A 21,450-nucleotide genomic window follows, 5' to 3' on the forward strand; every position below is an offset into this window, starting at 1 on the left:
CCTGACCCCGCCCCCAAATAAACCTGCAAACATGCCTCTCAATAAACTGCTCATGACGCTAAAAAACCTCTCCTAGAGACAACAACCAATATCTTCGTGACTCCAAAAACCTCCACATCAATCTTTCTATTTCTGTGTCAGAAAAGTTAATTGTTTCCTTGCTGAATAAAGATGGACAGACAAAATTTTGAGAGAGATAGTCTTCATTCCGGAAAACGGTCCATCGTTTGACTGATAGGTAGATAAGGGGCGGTTCACTTCCTTTTCAGGCCAATATGCAAATAGCATAGCGGACGTTTTAGGCAATGTGTTTCTTATAGAGAGGTATATTCGACAATTTGTCAAAATCATACAACAGAACTAGTCTAATTCGGTAGAGATAATTGTAAGTAAAGTGACAGTTTGGCCGTGTAAATGCAGTAAGTGTGAGTGAAAGATGTGATGTGTGGTGTGGACTGGGAGAGTGTACTGTTTTTAAGCATACTTACCTGGCAGGGGTGAAACCATGATCAACAAGGTGGTTCGCCCAGGACGAGGCTAGCCCATTGCACTTCGCGTGTGCTGACGCCTGCGATGTCCCCAAATGCGGGATACTCGACTGCAAAATTTGTGGTAGTGGGGGACTGCGTTCGCGCTCTCCCCTGATTTACGGAACTAAAATAGATTGATCCTTTTCTGGTCGAGCAACATGTTGGAAAGATCGCTCTAAAAACCTCTCCCGGAGCCAACAACAGGAGAGCATGGTAACACAGTGGTTAGCACAGAACATACAGTGCAGAATGAGGCCGTTCAGCCCATCCAGTCTGCACCGTCTCACTTCAGCCCTCACTTCTATCCTATCCCCTTAACCCATTAACCTCTCCAAAACTTTTTTCGACAATGAGGGCAGTTTAGCATAGCCAGTCCACATAACCAGCACCTCTTTGCACTGTGGGAGGACACCGCAGCACCTGGAGGAAACCCACGCAGACTCCGCACAGACAGTGACCCAGCAGCGAATCGAATCTGGCACCGTGGCGCTGTGAAGCCACCGTGCTATCCACTTTTGCTACCCTGCTGCCCTGCTGTTGCTTCACAGCTCCACGATCCCAGGTCCCATTCCCGGCTCTGTGGACTCTGCACATTCTCTGCATGGCTTTCCTCCGGTTGCTCCCACAAGTCCCCAAAGGCATGCTGATAGGTAATTTGGACATTCTCAATTCTCCCGCTCTGTACCCGAACAGGCGCCGGATTTTGGCGACTAGTTGTTTTTCACAGTCACTTCATTGCAGTGTTAATGTAAGCCTACTTGTGACGATAATCATTGTTATTATTACAATCAACATTTATGTGACTCGCAAATCCTCCTCATCAATTTCTTTCTATCCCCGTTGAGGAAATGTTAACTCTGTGTCGGGTGTGTGTGTGTCAGAGGTGTGTGTGTGCGTTGGGGTGATTGTGAGTATCAAGAATGAGTGTGCGTGTGTTTTTCGTGGGGGGCTGGTGTGCTGGGTCTGTGCGTGTCAGATGGGTGTGTGCGAAAATGGCACATGGTGCAGTGGTTAGCACTGGGACAACGGCGCTGAGGACCCGGGTTTGAATCCTGGCCCAGGGTCACTGTCCGTGTGGAGTTTGCACATTCTCGCCGTGTCTGCGTGGGTTTCACCCCCACAACCCAAAGATGTGCAGGTTAGGTGGATTGGCTATGCTAAATTGCCCCTTAATTTAAAAAAATAACAAAATGATTGGGTGCTCTAAATTTAAAAGAAAAAAGATGGGTGTAGGAGTGTCGGGGTAGTGTGTCTGTTTAGGGGCGGCATGGTGGCGCAGTGCTTAGCACTGTTCCCTCACGGCGTCGAAGACTAGAGTTCGATCCAGGACCCAGGTCATTGTCCATGAGGAGTTTGCACATTTTCCTCAGTGTTTGCGTGGGTCTCACCCTCACAACCCAAAGATGTACAGGCTAGGTGGATTGGCCACATCAAATTGCCAATAAATTGGAACATAAAATGAATTGGGTACTCTAAATTTATTTTTAAACAATATAGTGTGTGAGTGTGTGGTGATGCATGTGGGATGGGGTGCGTGCGTGGGGATGGGGGTGGGGAGCATGTCCCCATGAAGATTAACCTGACCCCACCCCCAAATAAACCTACAAACATGCCTCTCAATAAACTGCTCATGGCGCTAAAAAACCTCTCCTAGAGACAACAACCAATATCTTCGTGACTCCAAAAACCTCCTCATCAATCTTTCTATTTCCGTGTCAGAAAAGTTAATTGTTTCCTTGCTGAACAAAGATGGACAGACAAAGTTTTGAGAGAGAAAGTCTTCATTCCGGAAAACGGTCCATCGTTTGACTGACAGGTAGATAAGGGGCGGTTCACTTCCTTTTAAGGCCAATATGCAAATAGCATAGCGGACGTTTTAGGCAATGTGTTTCTTATAGAGAGGTATGTTCGACAATTTGTCAAAATCATACAACAGAACTAGTCTAATTCGGTAGAGATAATTGTAAGTAAAGTGACAGTTTGGCCGTGTAAATGCAGTAAGTGTGAGTGAAAGATGTGATGTGTGGTGTGGACTGGGAGGGTGTACTGTTTTTAATCATACTTACCTGGCAGGGGTGAAACCATGATCAACAAGGTGGTTCGCCCAGGACGAGGCTAGCCCATTGCACTTCGGGTGTGCTGACGCCTGCGATGTCCCCAAATGCGGGATACTCGACTGCAAAATTTGTGGTAGTGGGGGACTGCGTTCGCGCTCTCCCTTGATTTACGGAACTAAAATAGATTGATCCTTTTCTGGTCGAGCAACATGTTGGAAAGATCGCTCTAAAAACCTCTCCCGGAGCCAACAACAGGAGAGCATGGTAACACAGTGGTTAGCACAGAACATACAGTGCAGAATGAGGCCGTTCAGCCCATCCAGTCTGCACCGTCTCACTTCAGCCCTCACTTCTATCCTATCCCCTTAACCCATTAACCTCTCCTAAACTTTTTTCGACAATGAGGGCAGTTTAGCATAGCCAGTCCACATAACCAGCACCTCTTTGCACTGTGGGAGGACACCGCAGCACCTGGAGGAAACCCACGCAGACTCCGCACAGACAGTGACCCAGCAGCGAATCGAATCTGGCACCGTGGCGCTGTGAAGCCACCGTGCTATCCACTTTTGCTACCCTGCTGCCCTGCTGTTGCTTCACAGCTCCACGATCCCAGGTCCCATTCCCGGCTCTGTGGACTCTGCACATTCTCTGCGTGGCTTTCCTCCGGTTGCTCCCACAAGTCCCCAAAGGCATGCTGATAGGTAATTTGGACATTCTCAATTCTCCCGCTCTGTACCCGAACAGGCGCCGGATTTTGGCGACTAGTTGTTTTTCACAGTCACTTCATTGCAGTGTTAATGTAAGCCTACTTGTGACGATAATCATTGTTATTATTACAATCAACATTAATGTGACTCGCAAATCCTCCTCATCAATTTCTTTCTATCCCCGTTGAGGGAATGTTAACTCTGTGTCGGGTGTGTGTGTGTCAGAGGTGTGTGTGTGCGTTGGGGTGATTGTGAGTATCAAGAATGAGTGTGCGTGTGTTTTTCGTGGGGGGCTGGTGTGCTGGGTCTGTGCGTGTCAGATGGGTGTGTGCAAAAATGGCACATGGTGCAGTGGTTAGCACTGGGACAACGGCGCTGAGGACCCGGGTTTGAATCCTGGCCCAGGGTCACTGTCCGTGTGGAGTTTGCACATTCTCGCCGTGTCTGCGTGGGTTTCACCCCCACAACCCAAAGATGTGCAGGTTAGGTGGATTGGCCATGCTAAATTGCCCCTTAATTTAAAAAAATAACAAAATGATTGGGTGCTCTAAATTTAAAAGAAAAAAGATGGGTGTAGGAGTGTCGGGGTAGTGTGTCTGTTTAGGGGCGGCATGGTGGCGCAGTGCTTAGCACTGTTCCCTCACGGCGTCGAAGACTAGAGTTCGATCCAGGACCCAGGTCATTGTCCATGAGGAGTTTGCACATTTTCCTCAGTGTTTGCGTGGGTCTCACCCTCACAACCCAAAGATGTACAGGCTAGGTGGATTGGCCACATCAAATTGCCAATAAATTGGAACATAAAATGAATTGGGTACTCTAAATTTATTTTTAAACAATATAGTGTGTGAGTGTGTGGTGATGCATGTGGGATGGGGTGCGTGCGTGGGGATGGGGGTGGGGAGCATGTCCCCATGAAGATTAACCTGACCCCACCCCCAAATAAACCTACAAACATGCCTCTCAATAAACTGCTCATGACGCTAAAAAACCTCTCCTAGAGACAACAACCAATATCTTCGTGACTCCAAAAACCTCCTCATCAATCTTTCTATTTCCGTGTCAGAAAAGTTAATTGTTTCCTTGCTGAACAAAGATGGGCAGACAAAGTTTTGAGAGAGAAAGTCTTCATTCCGGAAAACGGTCCATCGTTTGACTGACAGGTAGATAAGGGGCGGTTCACTTCCTTTTAAGGCCAATATGCAAATAGCATAGCGGACGTTTTAGGCAATGTGTTTCTTATAGAGAGGTATGTTCGACAATTTGTCAAAATCATACAACAGAACTAGTCTAATTCGGTAGAGATAATTGTAAGTAAAGTGACAGTTTGGCCGTGTAAATGCAGTAAGTGTGAGTGAAAGATGTGATGTGTGGTGTGGACTGGGAGGGTGTACTGTCTTTAAGCATACTTACCTGGCAGGGGTGAAACCATGATCAAAAAGGTGGTTCGCCCAGGACGAGGCTAGCCCATTGCACTTCGGGTGTGCTGACGCCTGCGATGTCCCCAAATGCGGGATACTCGACTGCAAAATTTGTGGTAGTGGGGGACTGCGTTCGCGCTCTCCCCTGATTTACGAAACAAAAATAGATTGATCCTTTTCAGATCGAGCAACCCGTTGGAAGCATCGCCCTAAAAACCTCTCCAGGAGCCAACAACAGGGTAGCATGGTAACACAGTGGTTAGCATAGAACATGCAGTTCAGAATGAGGCCGTTCAGCCCATCCAGTCTGCACCGACCCACTTCAGCCCTCACTTCTATCCTATCCCATTAACCTCTCCTAAACTTTTTTCGACAATGAGGGCAGTTTAGCATGGCCAGTCCACATAACCTGCACTTCTTTGCACTGTGGGAGGACACCGCAGCACCTGGAGGAAACCCACGCAGACTCCGCACAGACAGTGACCCAGCGGCGAATCGAATCTGGCACATTGGTGCTGTGAAGCCACGGTGCTATCCACTTCTGCTACCGTGCTGCCCTGCAGTTGCTTCACAGCTCCACGATCCCAGGTCCCATTCCCGGCTCTGTGGACTCTGCACATTCTCCACGTGTCTGCGTGGCTTTCCTCCGGTTGCTCCCACAAGTCCCCAAAGGCATGCTGATAGGTAATTTGGACATTCTCAATTCTCCCGCTCTGTACCCGAACAGGCGCCGGATTGTGGCGACTAGTTGTTTTTCACAGTAACTTCATTGCAGTGTTAATGTAAGCCTACTTGTGACGATAATCATTGTTTTTATTACAATCAACATCTTTGTGACTCTCAAATCCTCCTCATCAATTTCTTTCTATCCCCGTTGCAGAAATGTTAACTCAGTGTCGGGTGTGTGTGTTGGGTGATTGTGAGTATCAAGAATGAGTGTGTGTGTGTTTTTCGTGGGGGGCTGGTGTGCTGGGTCTGTGCGTGTCAGATGGGTGTGTGCGAAAGTGGCACATGGTGCAGTGGTTAGCACTGGGACAACGGCGCTGAGAACCCGGGTTTGAATCCTGGCCCAGGGTCACTGTCCGTGTGGAGTTTGCACATTCTCGCCGTGTCTGCGTGGGTTTCACCCCCACAACCCAAAAGATGTGCAGGTTAGGTGGATTGGCCATGCTAAATTGCCCCTTAATTTAAAAAAATAACAAAATGATTGGGTGCTCTAAATTTAAAAGAAAAAAGATGGGTGCAGGAGGGTCGGGGTAGTGTGTCTGTTTAGGGGCGGCATGGTGGCGCAGTGCTTAGCACTGTTCCCTCACGGCGTCGAAGACCAGAGTTCGATCCAGGCCCCGGGTCATTGTCCATGAGGAGTTTGCACATTTTCCTCAGTGTTTGCGTGGGTCTCACCCTCACAACCCAAAGATGTACAGGCTAGGTGGATTGGCCACATCAAATTGCCAATAAATTGGAACATAAAATGAATTGGGTACTCTAAATTTATTTTTAAACAATATAGTGTGTGAGTGTGTGGTGATGCATGTGGGATGGGGTGCGTGCGTGGGGATGGGGGTGGGGAGCATGTCCCCATGAAGATTAACCTGACCCCGCCCCCAAATAAACCTGCAAACATGCCTCTCAATAAACTGCTCATGACGCTAAAAAACCTCTCCTAGAGACAACAACCAATATCTTCGTGACTCCAAAAACCTCCTCATCAATCTTTCTATTTCTGTGTCAGAAACGTTAATTGTTTCCTTGCTGAATAAAGATGGACAGACAAGGTTTTGAGAGAGATAGTCTTTATTCCGGAAAACGGTCCATCGTTTGACTGATAGGTAGATAAGGGGCGGTTCACTTCCTTTTCAGGCCAATATGCAAATAGCATAGCGGACGTTTTAGGCAATGTGTTTCTTATAGAGAGGTATATTCGACAATTTGTCAAAATCATACAACAGAACTAGTCTAATTCGGTAGAGATAATTGTAAGTAAAGTGACAGTTTGGCCGTGTAAATGCAGTAAGTGTGAGTGAAAGATGTGATGTGTGGTGTGGACTGGGAGGGTGTACTGTTTTTAAGCATACTTACCTGGCAGGGGTGAAACCATGATCCACAAGGTGGTTCGCCCAGGACGAGGCTAGCCCATTGCACTTCGGGTGTGCTGACGCCTGCGATGTCCCCAAATGCGGGATACTCGACTGCAAAATTTGTGGTAGTGGGGGACTGCGTTCGCGCTCTCCCCTGATTTACGGAACTAAAATAGATTGATCCTTTTCTGGTCGAGCAACATGTTGGAAAGATCGCTCTAAAAACCTCTCCCGGAGCCAACAACAGGAGAGCATGGTAACACAGTGGTTAGCACAGAACATACAGTGAAGAATGAGGCCGTTCAGCCCATCCAGTCTGCACCGTCTCACTTCAGCCCTCACTTCTATCCTATCCCCTTAACCCATTAACCTCTCCTAAACTTTTTTCGACAATGAGGGCAGTTTAGCATAGCCAGTCCACATAACCAGCACCTCTTTGCACTGTGGGAGGACACCGCAGCACCTGGAGGAAACCCACGCAGACTCCGCACAGACAGTGACCCAGCAGCGAATCGAATCTGGCACCGTGGCGCTGTGAAGCCACCGTGCTATCCACTTTTGCTAGCCTGCTGCCCTGCTGTTGCTTCACAGCTCCACGATCCCAGGTCCCATTCCCGGCTCTGTGGACTCTGCACATTCTCTGCGTGGCTTTCCTCCGGTTGCTCCCACAAGTCCCCAAAGGCATGCTGATAGGTAATTTGGACATTCTCAATTCTCCCGCTCTGTACCCGAACAGGCGCCGGATTTTGGCGACTAGTTGTTTTTCACAGTCACTTCATTGCAGTGTTAATGTAAGCCTACTTGTGACGATAATCATTGTTATTATTACAATCAACATTTATGTGACTCGCAAATCCTCCTCATCAATTTCTTTCTATCCCCGTTGAGGGAATGTTAACTCTGTGTCGGGTGTGTGTGTGTCAGAGGTGTGTGTGTGCGTTGGGGTGATTGTGAGTATCAAGAATGAGTGTGCGTGTGTTTTTCGTGGGGGGCTGGTGTGCTGGGTCTGTGCGTGTCAGATGGGTGTGTGCGAAAATGGCACATGGTGCAGTGGTTAGCACTGGGACAACGGCGCTGAGGACCCGGGTTTGAATCCTGGCCCAGGGTCACTGTCCGTGTGGAGTTTGCACATTCTCGCCGTGTCTGCGTGGGTTTCACCCCCACAACCCAAAGATGTGCAGGTTAGGTGGATTGGCCATGCTAAATTGCCCCTTAATTTAAAAAAATAACAAAATGATTGGGTGCTCTAAATTTAAAAGAAAAAAGATGGGTGTAGGAGTGTCGGGGTAGTGTGTCTGTTTAGGGGCGGCATGGTGGCGCAGTGCTTAGCACTGTTCCCTCACGGCGTCGAAGACTAGAGTTCGATCCAGGACCCAGGTCATTGTCCATGAGGAGTTTGCACATTTTCCTCAGTGTTTGCGTGGGTCTCACCCTCACAACCCAAAGATGTACAGGCTAGGTGGATTGGCCACATCAAATTGCCAATAAATTGGAACATAAAATGAATTGGGTACTCTAAATTTATTTTTAAACAATATAGTGTGTGAGTGTGTGGTGATGCATGTGGGATGGGGTGCGTGCGTGGGGATGGGGGTGGGGAGCATGTCCCCATGAAGATTAACCTGACCCCGCCCCCAAATAAACCTGCAAACATGCCTCTCAATAAACTGCTCATGACGCTAAAAAACCTCTCCTAGAGACAACAACCAATATCTTCGTGACTCCAAAAACATCCTCATCAATCTTTCTATTTCTGTGTCAGAAAAGTTAATTGTTTCCTTGCTGAATAAAGATGGACAGACAAAGTTTTGAGAGAGATAGTCTTCATTCCGGAAAACGGTCCATCGTTTGACTGATAGGTAGATAAGGGGCGGTTCACTTCCTTTTCAGGCCAATATGCAAATAGCATAGCGGACGTTTTAGGCAATGTGTTTCTTATAGAGAGGTATATTCGACAATTTGTCAAAATCATACAACAGAACTAGTCTAATTCGGTAGAGATAATTGTAAGTAAAGTGACAGTTTGGCCGTGTAAATGCAGTAAGTGTGAGTGAAAGATGTGATGTGTGGTGTGGACTGGGAGGGTGTACTGTTTTTAAGCATACTTACCTGGCAGGGGTGAAACCATGATCAACAAGGTGGTTCGCCCAGGACGAGGCTAGCCCATTGCACTTCGGGTGTGCTGACGCCTGCGATGTCCCCAAATGCGGGATACTCGACTGCAAAATTTGTGGTAGTGGGGGACTGCGTTCGCGCTCGCGCCTGATTTACGGAACTAAAATAGATTGATCCTTTTCTGGTCGAGCAACATGTTGGAAAGATCGCTCTAAAAACCTCTCCCGGAGCCAACAACAGGAGAGCATGGTAACACAGTGGTTAGCACAGAACATACAGTGCAGAATGAGGCCGTTCAGCCCATCCAGTCTGCACCGTCTCACTTCAGCCCTCACTTCTATCCTATCCCCTTAACCCATTAACCTCTCCTAAACTTTTTTCGACAATGAGGGCAGTTTAGCATAGCCAGTCCACATAACCAGCACCTCTTTGCACTGTGGGAGGACACCGCAGCACCTGGAGGAAACCCACGCAGACTCCGCACAGACAGTGACCCAGCAGCGAATCGAATCTGGCACCGTGGCGCTGTGAAGCCACCGTGCTATCCACTTTTGCTACCCTGCTGCCCTGCTGTTGCTTCACAGCTCCACGATCCCAGGTCCCATTCCCGGCTCTGTGGACTCTGCACATTCTCTGCGTGGCTTTCCTCCGGTTGCTCCCACAAGTCCCCAAAGGCATGCTGATAGGTAATTTGGACATTCTCAATTCTCCCGCTCTGTACCCGAACAGGCGCCGGATTTTGGCGACTAGTTGTTTTTCACAGTCACTTCATTGCAGTGTTAATGTCAGCCTACTTGTGACGATAATCATTGTTATTATTACAATCAACATTTATGTGACTCGCAAATCCTCCTCATCAATTTCTTTCTATCCCCGTTGAGGGAATGTTAACTCTGTGTCGGGTGTGTGTGTGTCAGAGGTGTGTGTGTGCGTTGGGGTGATTGTGAGTATCAAGAATGAGTGTGCGTGTGTTTTTCGTGGGGGGCTGGTGTGCTGGGTCTGTGCGTGTCAGATGGGTGTGTGCGAAAATGGCACATGGTGCAGTGGTTAGCACTGGGACAACGGCGCTGAGGACCCGGGTTTGAATCCTGGCCCAGGGTCACTGTCCGTGTGGAGTTTGCACATTCTCGCCGTGTCTGCGTGGGTTTCACCCCCACAACCCAAAGATGTGCAGGTTAGGTGGATTGGCCATGCTAAATTGCCCCTTAATTTAAAAAAATAACAAAATGATTGGGTGCCCTAAATTTAAAAGAAAAAAGATGGGTGTAGGAGTGTCGGGGTAGTGTGTCTGTTTAGGGGCGGCATGTTGGCGCAGTGCTTAGCACTGTTCCCTCACGGCGTCGAAGACTAGAGTTCGATCCAGGACCCAGGTCATTGTCCATGAGGAGTTTGCACATTTTCCTCAGTGTTTGCGTGGGTCTCACCCTCACAACCCAAAGATGTACAGGCTAGGTGGATTGGCCACATCAAATTGCCAATAAATTGGAACATAAAATGAATTGGGTACTCTAAATTTATTTTTAAACAATATAGTGTGTGAGTGTGTGGTGATGCATGTGGGATGGGGTGCGTGCGTGGGGATGGGGGTGGGGAGCATGTCCCCATGAAGATTAACCTGACCCCACCCCCAAATAAACCTACAAACATGCCTCTCAATAAACTGCTCATGACGCTAAAAAACCTCTCCTAGAGACAACAACCAATATCTTCGTGACTCCAAAAACCTCCTCATCAATCTTTCTATTTCCGTGTCAGAAAAGTTAATTGTTTCCTTGCTGAACAAAGATGGACAGACAAAGTTTTGAGAGAGAAAGTCTTCATTCCGGAAAACGGTCCATCGTTTGACTGACAGGTAGATAAGGGGCGGTTCACTTCCTTTTAAGGCCAATATGCAAATAGCATAGCGGACGTTTTAGGCAATGTGTTTCTTATAGAGAGGTATGTTCGACAATTTGTCAAAATCATACAACAGAACTAGTCTAATTCGGTAGAGATAATTGTAAGTAAAGTGACAGTTTGGCCGTGTAAATGCAGTAAGTGTGAGTGAAAGATGTGATGTGTGGTGTGGACTGGGAGGGTGTATTGTTTTTAAGCATACTTACCTGGCAGGGGTGAAACCATGATCAAAAAGGTGGTTCGCCCAGGACGAGGCTAGCCCATTGCACTTCGGGTGTGCTGACGCCTGCGATGTCCCCAAATGCGGGATACTCGACTGCAAAATTTGTGGTAGTGGGGGACTGCGTTCGCGCTCTCCCCTGATTTACGAAACAAAAATAGATTGATCCTTTTCAGATCGAGCAACCTGTTGGAAGCAGCGCCCTAAAAACCTCTCCAGGAGCCAACAACAGGGTAGCATGGTAACACAGTGGTTAGCATAGAACATGCAGTTCACAATGAGGCCGTTCAGCCCATACAGTCTGCACCGACCCACTTCAGCCCTCACTTCTATCCTATCCCATTAACCTCTCCTAAACTTTTTTCGACAATGAGGGCAGTTTAGCATGGCCAGTCCACATAACCTGCACTTCTTTGCACTGTGGGAGGACACCGCAGCACCTGGAGGAAACCCACGCAGACTCCGCACAGACAGTGACCCAGCGGCGAATCGAATCTGGCACCCTGGTGCTGTGAAGCCACGGTGCTATCCACTTCTGCTACCGTGCTGCCCTGCAGTTGCTTCACAGCTCCACGATCCCAGGTCCCATTCCCGGCTCTGTGGACTCTGCACATTCTCCACGTGTCTGCGTGGCTTTCCTCCGGTTGCTCCCACAAGTCCCCAAAGGCATGCTGATAGGTAATTTGGACATTCTCAATTCTCCCGCTCTGTACCCGAACAGGCGCCGGATTGTGGCGACTAGTTGTTTTTCACAGTAACTTCATTGCAGTGTTAATGTAAGCCTACTTGTGACGATAATCATTGTTTTTATTACAATCAACATCTTTGTGACTCTCAAATCCTCCTCATCAATTTCTTTCTATCCCCGTTGCAGAAATGTTAACTCAGTGTCGGGTGTGTGTGTTGGGTGATTGTGAGTATCAAGAATGAGTGTGTGTGTGTTTTTCGTGGGGGGCTGGTGTGCTGGGTCTGTGCGTGTCAGATGGGTGTGTGCGAAAGTGGCACATGGTGCAGTGGTTAGCACTGGGACAACGGCGCTGAGAACCCGGGTTTGAATCCTGGCCCAGGGTCACTGTCCGTGTGGAGTTTGCACATTCTCGCCGTGTCTGCGTGGGTTTCACCCCCACAACCCAAAAGATGTGCAGGTTAGGTGGATTGGCCATGCTAAATTGCCCCTTAATTTAAAAAAATAACAAAATGATTGGGTGCTCTAAATTTAAAAGAAAAAAGATGGGTGCAGGAGGGTCGGGGTAGTGTGTCTGTTTAGGGGCGGCATGGTGGCGCAGTGCTTAGCACTGTTCCCTCACGGCGTCGAAGACCAGAGTTCGATCCAGGCCCCGGGTCATTGTCCATGAGGAGTTTGCACATTTTCCTCAGTGTTTGCGTGGGTCTCACCCTCACAACCCAAAGATGTACAGGCTAGGTGGGTTGGCCACATCAAATTGCCAATAAATTGGAACATAAAATGAATTGGGTACTCTAAATTTATTTTTAAACAATATAGTGTGTGAGTGTGTGGTGATGCATGTGGGATGGGGTGCGTGCGTGGGGATGGGGGTGGGGAGCATGTCCCCATGAAGATTAACCTGACCCCGCCCCCAAATAAACCTGCAAACATGCCTCTCAATAAACTGCTCATGACGCTAAAAAACCTCTCCTAGAGACAACAACCAATATCTTCGTGACTCCAAAAACCTCCACATCAATCTTTCTATTTCTGTGTCAGAAAAGTTAATTGTTTCCTTGCTGAATAAAGATGGACAGACAAAATTTTGAGAGAGATAGTCTTCATTCCGGAAAACGGTCCATCGTTTGACTGATAGGTAGATAAGGGGCGGTTCACTTCCTTTTCAGGCCAATATGCAAATAGCATAGCGGACGTTTTAGGCAATGTGTTTCTTATAGAGAGGTATATTCGACAATTTGTCAAAATCATACAACAGAACTAGTCTAATTCGGTAGAGATAATTGTAAGTAAAGTGACAGTTTGGCCGTGTAAATGCAGTAAGTGTGAGTGAAAGATGTGATGTGTGGTGTGGACTGGGAGAGTGTACTGTTTTTAAGCATACTTACCTGGCAGGGGTGAAACCATGATCAACAAGGTGGTTCGCCCAGGACGAGGCTAGCCCATTGCACTTCGGGTGTGCTGACGCCTGCGATGTCCCCAAATGCGGGATACTCGACTGCAAAATTTGTGGTAGTGGGGGACTGCGTTCGCGCTCTCCCCTGATTTACGGAACTAAAATAGATTGATCCTTTTCTGGTCGAGCAACATGTTGGAAAGATCGCTCTAAAAACCTCTCCCGGAGCCAACAACAGGAGAGCATGGTAACACAGTGGTTAGCACAGAACATACAGTGCAGAATGAGGCCGGTCAGCCCATCCAGTCTGCACCGTCTCACTTCAGCCCTCACTTCTATCCTATCCCCTTAACCCATTAACCTCTCCAAAACTTTTTTCGACAATGAGGGCAGTTTAGCATAGCCAGTCCACATAACCAGCACCTCTTTGCACTGTGGGAGGACACCGCAGCACCTGGAGGAAACCCACGCAGACTCCGCACAGACAGTGACCCAGCAGCGAATCGAATCTGGCACCGTGGCGCTGTGAAGCCACCGTGCTATCCACTTTTGCTACCCTGCTGCCCTGCTGTTGCTTCACAGCTCCACGATCCCAGGTCCCATTCCCGGCTCTGTGGACTCTGCACATTCTCTGCATGGCTTTCCTCCGGTTGCTCCCACAAGTCCCCAAAGGCATGCTGATAGGTAATTTGGACATTCTCAATTCTCCCGCTCTGTACCCGAACAGGCGCCGGATTTTGGCGACTAGTTGTTTTTCACAGTCACTTCATTGCAGTGTTAATGTAAGCCTACTTGTGACGATAATCATTGTTATTATTACAATCAACATTTATGTGACTCGCAAATCCTCCTCATCAATTTCTTTCTATCCCCGTTGAGGAAATGTTAACTCTGTGTCGGGTGTGTGTGTGTCAGAGGTGTGTGTGTGCGTTGGGGTGATTGTGAGTATCAAGAATGAGTGTGCGTGTGTTTTTCGTGGGGGGCTGGTGTGCTGGGTCTGTGCGTGTCAGATGGGTGTGTGCGAAAATGGCACATGGTGCAGTGGTTAGCACTGGGACAACGGCGCTGAGGACCCGGGTTTGAATCCTGGCCCAGGGTCACTGTCCGTGTGGAGTTTGCACATTCTCGCCGTGTCTGCGTGGGTTTCACCCCCACAACCCAAAGATGTGCAGGTTAGGTGGATTGGCTATGCTAAATTGCCCCTTAATTTAAAAAAATAACAAAATGATTGGGTGCTCTAAATTTAAAAGAAAAAAGATGGGTGTAGGAGTGTCGGGGTAGTGTGTCTGTTTAGGGGCGGCATGGTGGCGCAGTGCTTAGCACTGTTCCCTCACGGCGTCGAAGACTAGAGTTCGATCCAGGACCCAGGTCATTGTCCATGAGGAGTTTGCACATTTTCCTCAGTGTTTGCGTGGGTCTCACCCTCACAACCCAAAGATGTACAGGCTAGGTGGATTGGCCACATCAAATTGCCAATAAATTGGAACATAAAATGAATTGGGTACTCTAAATTTATTTTTAAACAATATAGTGTGTGAGTGTGTGGTGATGCATGTGGGATGGGGTGCGTGCGTGGGGATGGGGGTGGGGAGCATGTCCCCATGAAGATTAACCTGACCCCACCCCCAAATAAACCTACAAACATGCCTCTCAATAAACTGCTCATGACGCTAAAAAACCTCTCCTAGAGACAACAACCAATATCTTCGTGACTCCAAAAACCTCCTCATCAATCTTTCTATTTCCGTGTCAGAAAAGTTAATTGTTTCCTTGCTGAACAAAGATGGACAGACAAAGTTTTGAGAGAGAAAGTCTTCATTCCGGAAAACGGTCCATCGTTTGACTGACAGGTAGATAAGGGGCGGTTCACTTCCTTTTAAGGCCAATATGCAAATAGCATAGCGGACGTTTTAGGCAATGTGTTTCTTATAGAGAGGTATGTTCGACAATTTGTCAAAATCATACAACAGAACTAGTCTAATTCGGTAGAGATAATTGTAAGTAAAGTGACAGTTTGGCCGTGTAAATGCAGTAAGTGTGAGTGAAAGATGTGATGTGTGGTGTGGACTGGGAGGGTGTACTGTTTTTAAGCATACTTACCTGGCAGGGGTGAAACCATGATCAAAAAGGTGGTTCGCCCAGGACGAGGCTAGCCCATTGCACTTCGGGTGTGCTGACGCCTGCGATGTCCCCAAATGCGGGATACTCGACTGCAAAATTTGTGGTAGTGGGGGACTGCGTTCGCGTTATCCCCTGATTTACGGAACTAAAATAGATTGATCCTTTTCTGGTCGAGCAACATGTTGGAAAGATCGCTCTAAAAACCTCTCCCGGAGCCAACAACAGGAGAGCATGGTAACACAGTGGTTAGCACAGAACATACAGTGCAGAATGAGGCCGTTCAGCCCATCCAGTCTGCACCGTCTCACTTCAGCCCTCACTTCTATCCTATCCCCTTAACCCATTAACCTCTCCAAAACTTTTTTCGACAATGAGGGCAGTTTAGCATAGCCAGTCCACATAACCAGCACCTCTTTGCACTGTGGGAGGACACCGCAGCACCTGGAGGAAACCCACGCAGACTCCGCACAGACAGTGACCCAGCAGCGAATCGAATCTGGCACCGTGGCGCTGTGAAGCCACCGTGCTATCCACTTTTGCTACCCTGCTGCCCTGCTGTTGCTTCACAGCTCCACGATCCCAGGTCCCATTCCCGGCTCTGTGGACTCTGCACATTCTCTGCATGGCTTTCCTCCGGTTGCTCCCACAAGTCCCCAAAGGCATGCTGATAGGTAATTTGGACATTCTCAATTCTCCCGCTCTGTACCCGAACAGGCGCCGGATTTTGGCGACTAGTTGTTTTTCACAGTCACTTCATTGCAGTGTTAATGTAAGCCTACTTGTGACGATAATCATTGTTATTATTACAATCAACATTTATGTGACTCGCAAATCCTCCTCATCAATTTCTTTCTATCCCCGTTGAGGAAATGTTAACTCTGTGTCGGGTGTGTGTGTGTCAGAGGTGTGTGTGTGCGTTGGGGTGATTGTGAGTATCAAGAATGAGTGTGCGTGTGTTTTTCGTGGGGGGCTGGTGTGCTGGGTCTGTGCGTGTCAGATGGGTGTGTGCGAAAATGGCACATGGTGCAGTGGTTAGCACTGGGACAACGGCGCTGAGGACCCGGGTTTGAATCCTGGCCCAGGGTCACTGTCCGTGTGGAGTTTGCACATTCTCGCCGTGTCTGCGTGGGTTTCACCCCCACAACCCAAAGATGTGCAGGTTAGGTGGATTGGCTATGCTAAATTGCCCCTTAATTTAAAAAAATAACAAAATGATTGGGTGCTCTAAATTTAAAAGAAAAAAGATGGGTGTAGGAGTGTCGGGGTAGTGTGTCTGTTTAGGGGCGGCATGGTGGCGCAGTGCTTAGCACTGTTCCCTCACGGCATCGAAGACTAGAGTTCGATCCAGGACCCAGGTCATTGTCCATGAGGAGTTTGCACATTTTCCTCAGTGTTTGCGTGGGTCTCACCCTCACAACCCAAAGATGTACAGGCTAGGTGGATTGGCCACATCAAATTGCCAATAAATTGGAACATAAAATGAATTGGGTACTCTAAATTTATTTTTAAACAATATAGTGTGTGAGTGTGTGGTGATGCATGTGGGATGGGGTGCGTGCGTGGGGATGGGGGTGGGGAGCATGTCCCCATGAAGATTAACCTGACCCCACCCCCAAATAAACCTACAAACATGCCTCTCAATAAACTGCTCATGACGCTAAAAAACCTCTCCTAGAGACAACAACCAATATCTTCGTGACTCCAAAAACCTCCTCATCAATCTTTCTATTTCCGTGTCAGAAAAGTTAATTGTTTCCTTGCTGAACAAAGATGGACAGACAAAGTTTTGAGAGAGAAAGTCTTCATTCCGGAAAACGGTCCATCGTTTGACTGACAGGTAGATAAGGGGCGGTTCACTTCCTTTTAAGGCCAATATGCAAATAGCATAGCGGACGTTTTAGGCAATGTGTTTCTTATAGAGAGGTATGTTCGACAATTTGTCAAAATCATACAACAGAACTAGTCTAATTCGGTAGAGATAATTGTAAGTAAAGTGACAGTTTGGCCGTGTAAATGCAGTAAGTGTGAGTGAAAGATGTGATGTGTGGTGTGGACTGGGAGGGTGTACTGTTTTTAAGCATACTTACCTGGCAGGGGTGAAACCATGATCAAAAAGGTGGTTCGCCCAGGACGAGGCTAGCCCATTGCACTTCGGGTGTGCTGACGCCTGCGATGTCCCCAAATGCGGGATACTCGACTGCAAAATTTGTGGTAGTGGGGGACTGCGTTCGCGCTCTCCCCTGATTTACGAAACAAAAATAGATTGATCCTTTTCAGATCGAGCAACCTGTTGGAAGCATCGCCCTAAAAACCTCTCCAGGAGCCAACAACAGGGTAGCATGGTAACACAGTGGTTAGCATAGAACATGCAGTTCAGAATGAGGCCGTTCAGCCCATCCAGTCTGCACCGACCCACTTCAGCCCTCACTTCTATCCTATCCCATTAACCTCTCCTAAACTTTTTTCGACAATGAGGGCAGTTTAGCATGGCCAGTCCACATAACCTGCACTTCTTTGCACTGTGGGAGGACACCGCAGCACCTGGAGCAAACCCACGCAGACTCCGCACAGACAGTGACCCAGCGGCGAATCGAATCTGGCACCCTGGTGCTGTGAAGCCACCGTGCTATCCACTTCTGCTACCGTGCTGCCCTGCAGTTGCTTCACAGCTCCACGATCCCAGGTCCCATTCCCGGCTCTGTGGACTCTGCACATTCTCCACGTGTCTGCGTGGCTTTCCTCCGGTTGCTCCCACAAGTCCCCAAAGGCATGCTGATAGGTAATTTGGACATTCTCAATTCTCCCGCTCTGTACCCGAACAGGCGCCGGATTGTGGCGACTAGTTGTTTTTCACAGTAACTTCATTGCAGTGTTAATGTAAGCCTACTTGTGACGATAATCATTGTTTTTATTACAATCAACATCTTTGTGACTCTCAAATCCTCCTCATCAATTTGTTTCTATCCCCGTTGCAGAAATGTTAACTCAGTGTCGGGTGTGTGTGTTGGGTGATTGTGAGTATCAAGAATGAGTGTGTGTGTGTTTTTCGTGGGGGGCTGGTGTGCTGGGTCTGTGCGTGTCAGATGGGTGTGTGCGAAAGTGGCACATGGTGCAGTGGTTAGCACTGGGACAACGGCGCTGAGAACCCGGGTTTGAATCCTGGCCCAGGGTCACTGTCCGTGTGGAGTTTGCACATTCTCGCCGTGTCTGCGTGGGTTTCACCCCCACAACCCAAAGATGTGCAGGTTAGGTGGATTGGCCATGCTAAATTGCCCCTTAATTTAAAAAAATAACAAAATGATTGGGTGCTCTAAATTTAAAAGAAAAAAGATGGGTGCAGGAGGGTCGGGGTAGTGTGTCTGTTTAGGGGCGGCATGGTGGCGCAGTGCTTAGCACTGTTCCCTCACGGCGTCGAAGACCAGAGTTCGATCCAGGCCCCGGGCCATTGTCCATGAGGAGTTTGCACATTTTCCTCAGTGTTTGCGTGGGTCTCACCCTCACAACCCAAAGATGTACAGGCTAGGTGGATTGGCCACATCAAATTGCCAATAAATTGGAACATAAAATGAATTGGGTACTCTAAATTTATTTTTAAACAATATAGTGTGTGAGTGTGTGGTGATGCATGTGGGATGGGGTGCGTGCGTGGGGATGGGGGTGGGGAGCATGTCCCCATGAAGATTAACCTGACCCCGCCCCCAAATAAACCTGCAAACATGCCTCTCAATAAACTGCTCATGACGCTAAAAAACCTCTCCTAGAGACAACAACCAATATCTTCGTGACTCCAAAAACCTCCTCATCAATCTTTCTATTTCTGTGTCAGAAAAGTTAATTGTTTCCTTGCTGAATAAAGATGGACAGACAAAGTTTTGAGAGAGATAGTCTTCATTCCGGAAAACGGCCCATCGTTTGACTGATAGGTAGATAAGGGGCGGTTCACTTCCTTTTCAGGCCAATATGCAAATAGCATAGCGGACGTTTTAGGCAATGTGTTTCTTATAGAGAGGTATTTTCGACAATTTGTCAAAATCATACAACAGAACTAGTCTAATTCGGTAGAGATAATTGTAAGTAAAGTGACAGTTTGGCCGTGTAAATGCAGTAAGTGTGAGTGAAAGATGTGATGTGTGGTGTGGACTGGGAGGGTGTACTGTTTTTAAGCATACTTACCTGGCAGGGGTGACACCATGGTCAACAAGGTGGTTCGCCCAGGACGAGGCTAGCCCATTGCACTTCGGGTGTGCTGACGCCTGCGATGTCCCCAAATGCGGGATACTCGACTGCAAAATTTGTGGTAGTGGGGGACTGCGTTCGCGCTCTCCCCTGATTTACGGAACTAAAATAGATTGATCCTTTTCTGGTCGAGCAACATGTTGGAAAGATCGCTCTAAAAACCTCTCCCGGAGCCAACAACAGGAGAGCATGGTAACACAGTGGTTAGCACAGAACATACAGTGCAGAATGAGGCCGTTCAGCCCATCCAGTCTGCGCCGTCTCACTTCAGCCCTCACTTCTATCCTATCCCCTTAACCCATTAACCTCTCCTAAACTTTTTTCGACAATGAGGGCAGTTTAGCATAGCCAGTCCTCATAACCAGCACCTCTTTGCACTGTGGGAGGACACCGCAGCACCTGGAGGAAACCCATGCAGACTCCGCACAGACAGTGACCCAGCAGCGAATCGAATCTGGCACTGTGGCGCTGTGAAGCCACCGTGCTATCCACTTCTGCTACCCTGCTGCCCTGCTGTTGCTTCACAGCTCCACGATCCCAGGTCCCATTCCCGGCTCTGTGGACTCTGCACATTCTCTGCGTGGCTTTCCTCCGGTTGCTCCCACAAGTCCCCAAAGGCATGCTGATAGGTAATTTGGACATTCTCAATTCTCCCGCTCTGTACCCGAACAGGCGCCGGATTTTGGCGACTAGTTGTTTTTCACAGTCACTTCATTGCAGTGTTAATGTAAGCCTACTTGTGACGATAATCATTGTTATTATTACAATCAACATTTATGTGACTCGCAAATCCTCCTCATCAATTTCTTTCTATCCCCGTTGAGGAAATGTTAACTCTGTGTCGGGTGTGTGTGTGTCAGAGGTGTGTGTGTGCGTTGGGGTGATTGTGAGTATCAAGAATGAGTGTGCGTGTGTTTTTCGTGGGGGGCTGGTGTGCTGGGTCTGTGCGTGTCAGATGGGTGTGTGCGAAAATGGCACATGGTGCAGTGGTTAGCACTGGGACAACGGCGCTGAGGACCCGGGTTTGAATCCTGGCCCAGGGTCACTGTCCGTGTGGAGTTTGCACATTCTCGCCGTGTCTGCGTGGGTTTCACCCCCACAACCCAAAGATGTGCAGGTTAGGTGGATTGGCTATGCTAAATTGCCCCTTAATTTAAAAAAATAACAAAATGATTGGGTGCTCTAAATTTAAAAGAAAAAAGATGGGTGTAGGAGTGTCGGGGTAGTGTGTCTGTTTAGGGGCGGTATGGTGGCGCAGTGCTTAGCACTGTTCCCTCACGGCGTCGAAGACTAGAGTTTGATCCAGGACCCAGGTCATTGTCCATGAGGAGTTTGCACATTTTCCTCAGTGTTTGCGTGGGTCTCACCCTCACAACCCAAAGATGTACAGGCTAGGTGGATTGGCCACATCAAATTGCCAATAAATTGGAACATAAAATGAATTGGGTACTCTAAATTTATTTTTAAACAATATAGTGTGTGAGTGTGTGGTGATGCATGTGGGTTGGGGTGCGTGCGTGGGGATGGGGGTGGGGAGCATGTCCCCATGAAGATTAACCTGACCCCACCCCCAAATAAACCTACAAACATGCCTCTCAATAAACTGCTCATGACGCTAAAAAACCTCTCCTAGAGACAACAACCAATATCTTCGTGACTCCAAAAACCTCCTCATCAATCTTTCTATTTCCGTGTCAGAAAAGTTAATTGTTTCCTTGCTGAACAAAGATGGACAGACAAAGTTTTGAGAGAGAAAGTCTTCATTCCGGAAAACGGTCCATCGTTTGACTGACAGGTAGATAAGGGGCGGTTCACTTCCTTTTAAGGCCAATATGCAAATAGCATAGCGGACGTTTTAGGCAATGTGTTTCTTATAGAGAGGTATGTTCGACAATTTGTCAAAATCATACAACAGAACTAGTCTAATTCGGTAGAGATAATTGTAAGTAAAGTGACAGTTTGGCCGTGTAAATGCAGTAAGTGTGAGTGAA

The 21,450-nt window shown here is 48.0% G+C and overlaps 10 non-coding genes across 10 annotated transcripts; all 10 read left to right on the forward strand.

The window, feature by feature from the left end:
• The first annotated feature begins 480 nt into the window (after positions 1–480).
• LOC140390741 (U1 spliceosomal RNA) lies at positions 481–644 on the forward strand. Its single transcript, XR_011934798.1, has one exon. It is a non-coding gene; the product is annotated as a U1 spliceosomal RNA (small nuclear RNA).
• Positions 645–2,588: 1,944 nt separating this feature from the next.
• LOC140390672 (U1 spliceosomal RNA) lies at positions 2,589–2,752 on the forward strand. Its single transcript, XR_011934730.1, has one exon. It is a non-coding gene; the product is annotated as a U1 spliceosomal RNA (small nuclear RNA).
• A 1,944-nt stretch (positions 2,753–4,696) lies between these two features.
• LOC140390786 (U1 spliceosomal RNA) lies at positions 4,697–4,860 on the forward strand. The gene has a single exon (XR_011934843.1). It is a non-coding gene; the product is annotated as a U1 spliceosomal RNA (small nuclear RNA).
• Positions 4,861–6,783: 1,923 nt separating this feature from the next.
• LOC140390703 (U1 spliceosomal RNA) lies at positions 6,784–6,947 on the forward strand. Its single transcript, XR_011934760.1, has one exon. It is a non-coding gene; the product is annotated as a U1 spliceosomal RNA (small nuclear RNA).
• A 1,944-nt stretch (positions 6,948–8,891) lies between these two features.
• Positions 8,892–9,055, forward strand: LOC140390791 (U1 spliceosomal RNA). Its single transcript, XR_011934848.1, has one exon. It is a non-coding gene; the product is annotated as a U1 spliceosomal RNA (small nuclear RNA).
• A 1,944-nt stretch (positions 9,056–10,999) lies between these two features.
• Positions 11,000–11,163, forward strand: LOC140390797 (U1 spliceosomal RNA). The gene has a single exon (XR_011934854.1). It is a non-coding gene; the product is annotated as a U1 spliceosomal RNA (small nuclear RNA).
• A 1,923-nt stretch (positions 11,164–13,086) lies between these two features.
• Positions 13,087–13,250, forward strand: LOC140390619 (U1 spliceosomal RNA). The gene has a single exon (XR_011934679.1). It is a non-coding gene; the product is annotated as a U1 spliceosomal RNA (small nuclear RNA).
• Positions 13,251–15,194: 1,944 nt separating this feature from the next.
• LOC140390673 (U1 spliceosomal RNA) lies at positions 15,195–15,358 on the forward strand. The gene has a single exon (XR_011934731.1). It is a non-coding gene; the product is annotated as a U1 spliceosomal RNA (small nuclear RNA).
• Positions 15,359–17,302: 1,944 nt separating this feature from the next.
• Positions 17,303–17,466, forward strand: LOC140390808 (U1 spliceosomal RNA). Its single transcript, XR_011934865.1, has one exon. It is a non-coding gene; the product is annotated as a U1 spliceosomal RNA (small nuclear RNA).
• Positions 17,467–19,388: 1,922 nt separating this feature from the next.
• Positions 19,389–19,552, forward strand: LOC140390699 (U1 spliceosomal RNA). Its single transcript, XR_011934757.1, has one exon. It is a non-coding gene; the product is annotated as a U1 spliceosomal RNA (small nuclear RNA).
• Positions 19,553–21,450: the final 1,898 nt, after the last annotated feature.

This window comes from Scyliorhinus torazame, chromosome 14 (assembly GCF_047496885.1).
Source record: "Scyliorhinus torazame isolate Kashiwa2021f chromosome 14, sScyTor2.1, whole genome shotgun sequence".
Classification (NCBI taxonomy): domain Eukaryota; kingdom Metazoa; phylum Chordata; class Chondrichthyes; order Carcharhiniformes; family Scyliorhinidae; genus Scyliorhinus; species Scyliorhinus torazame.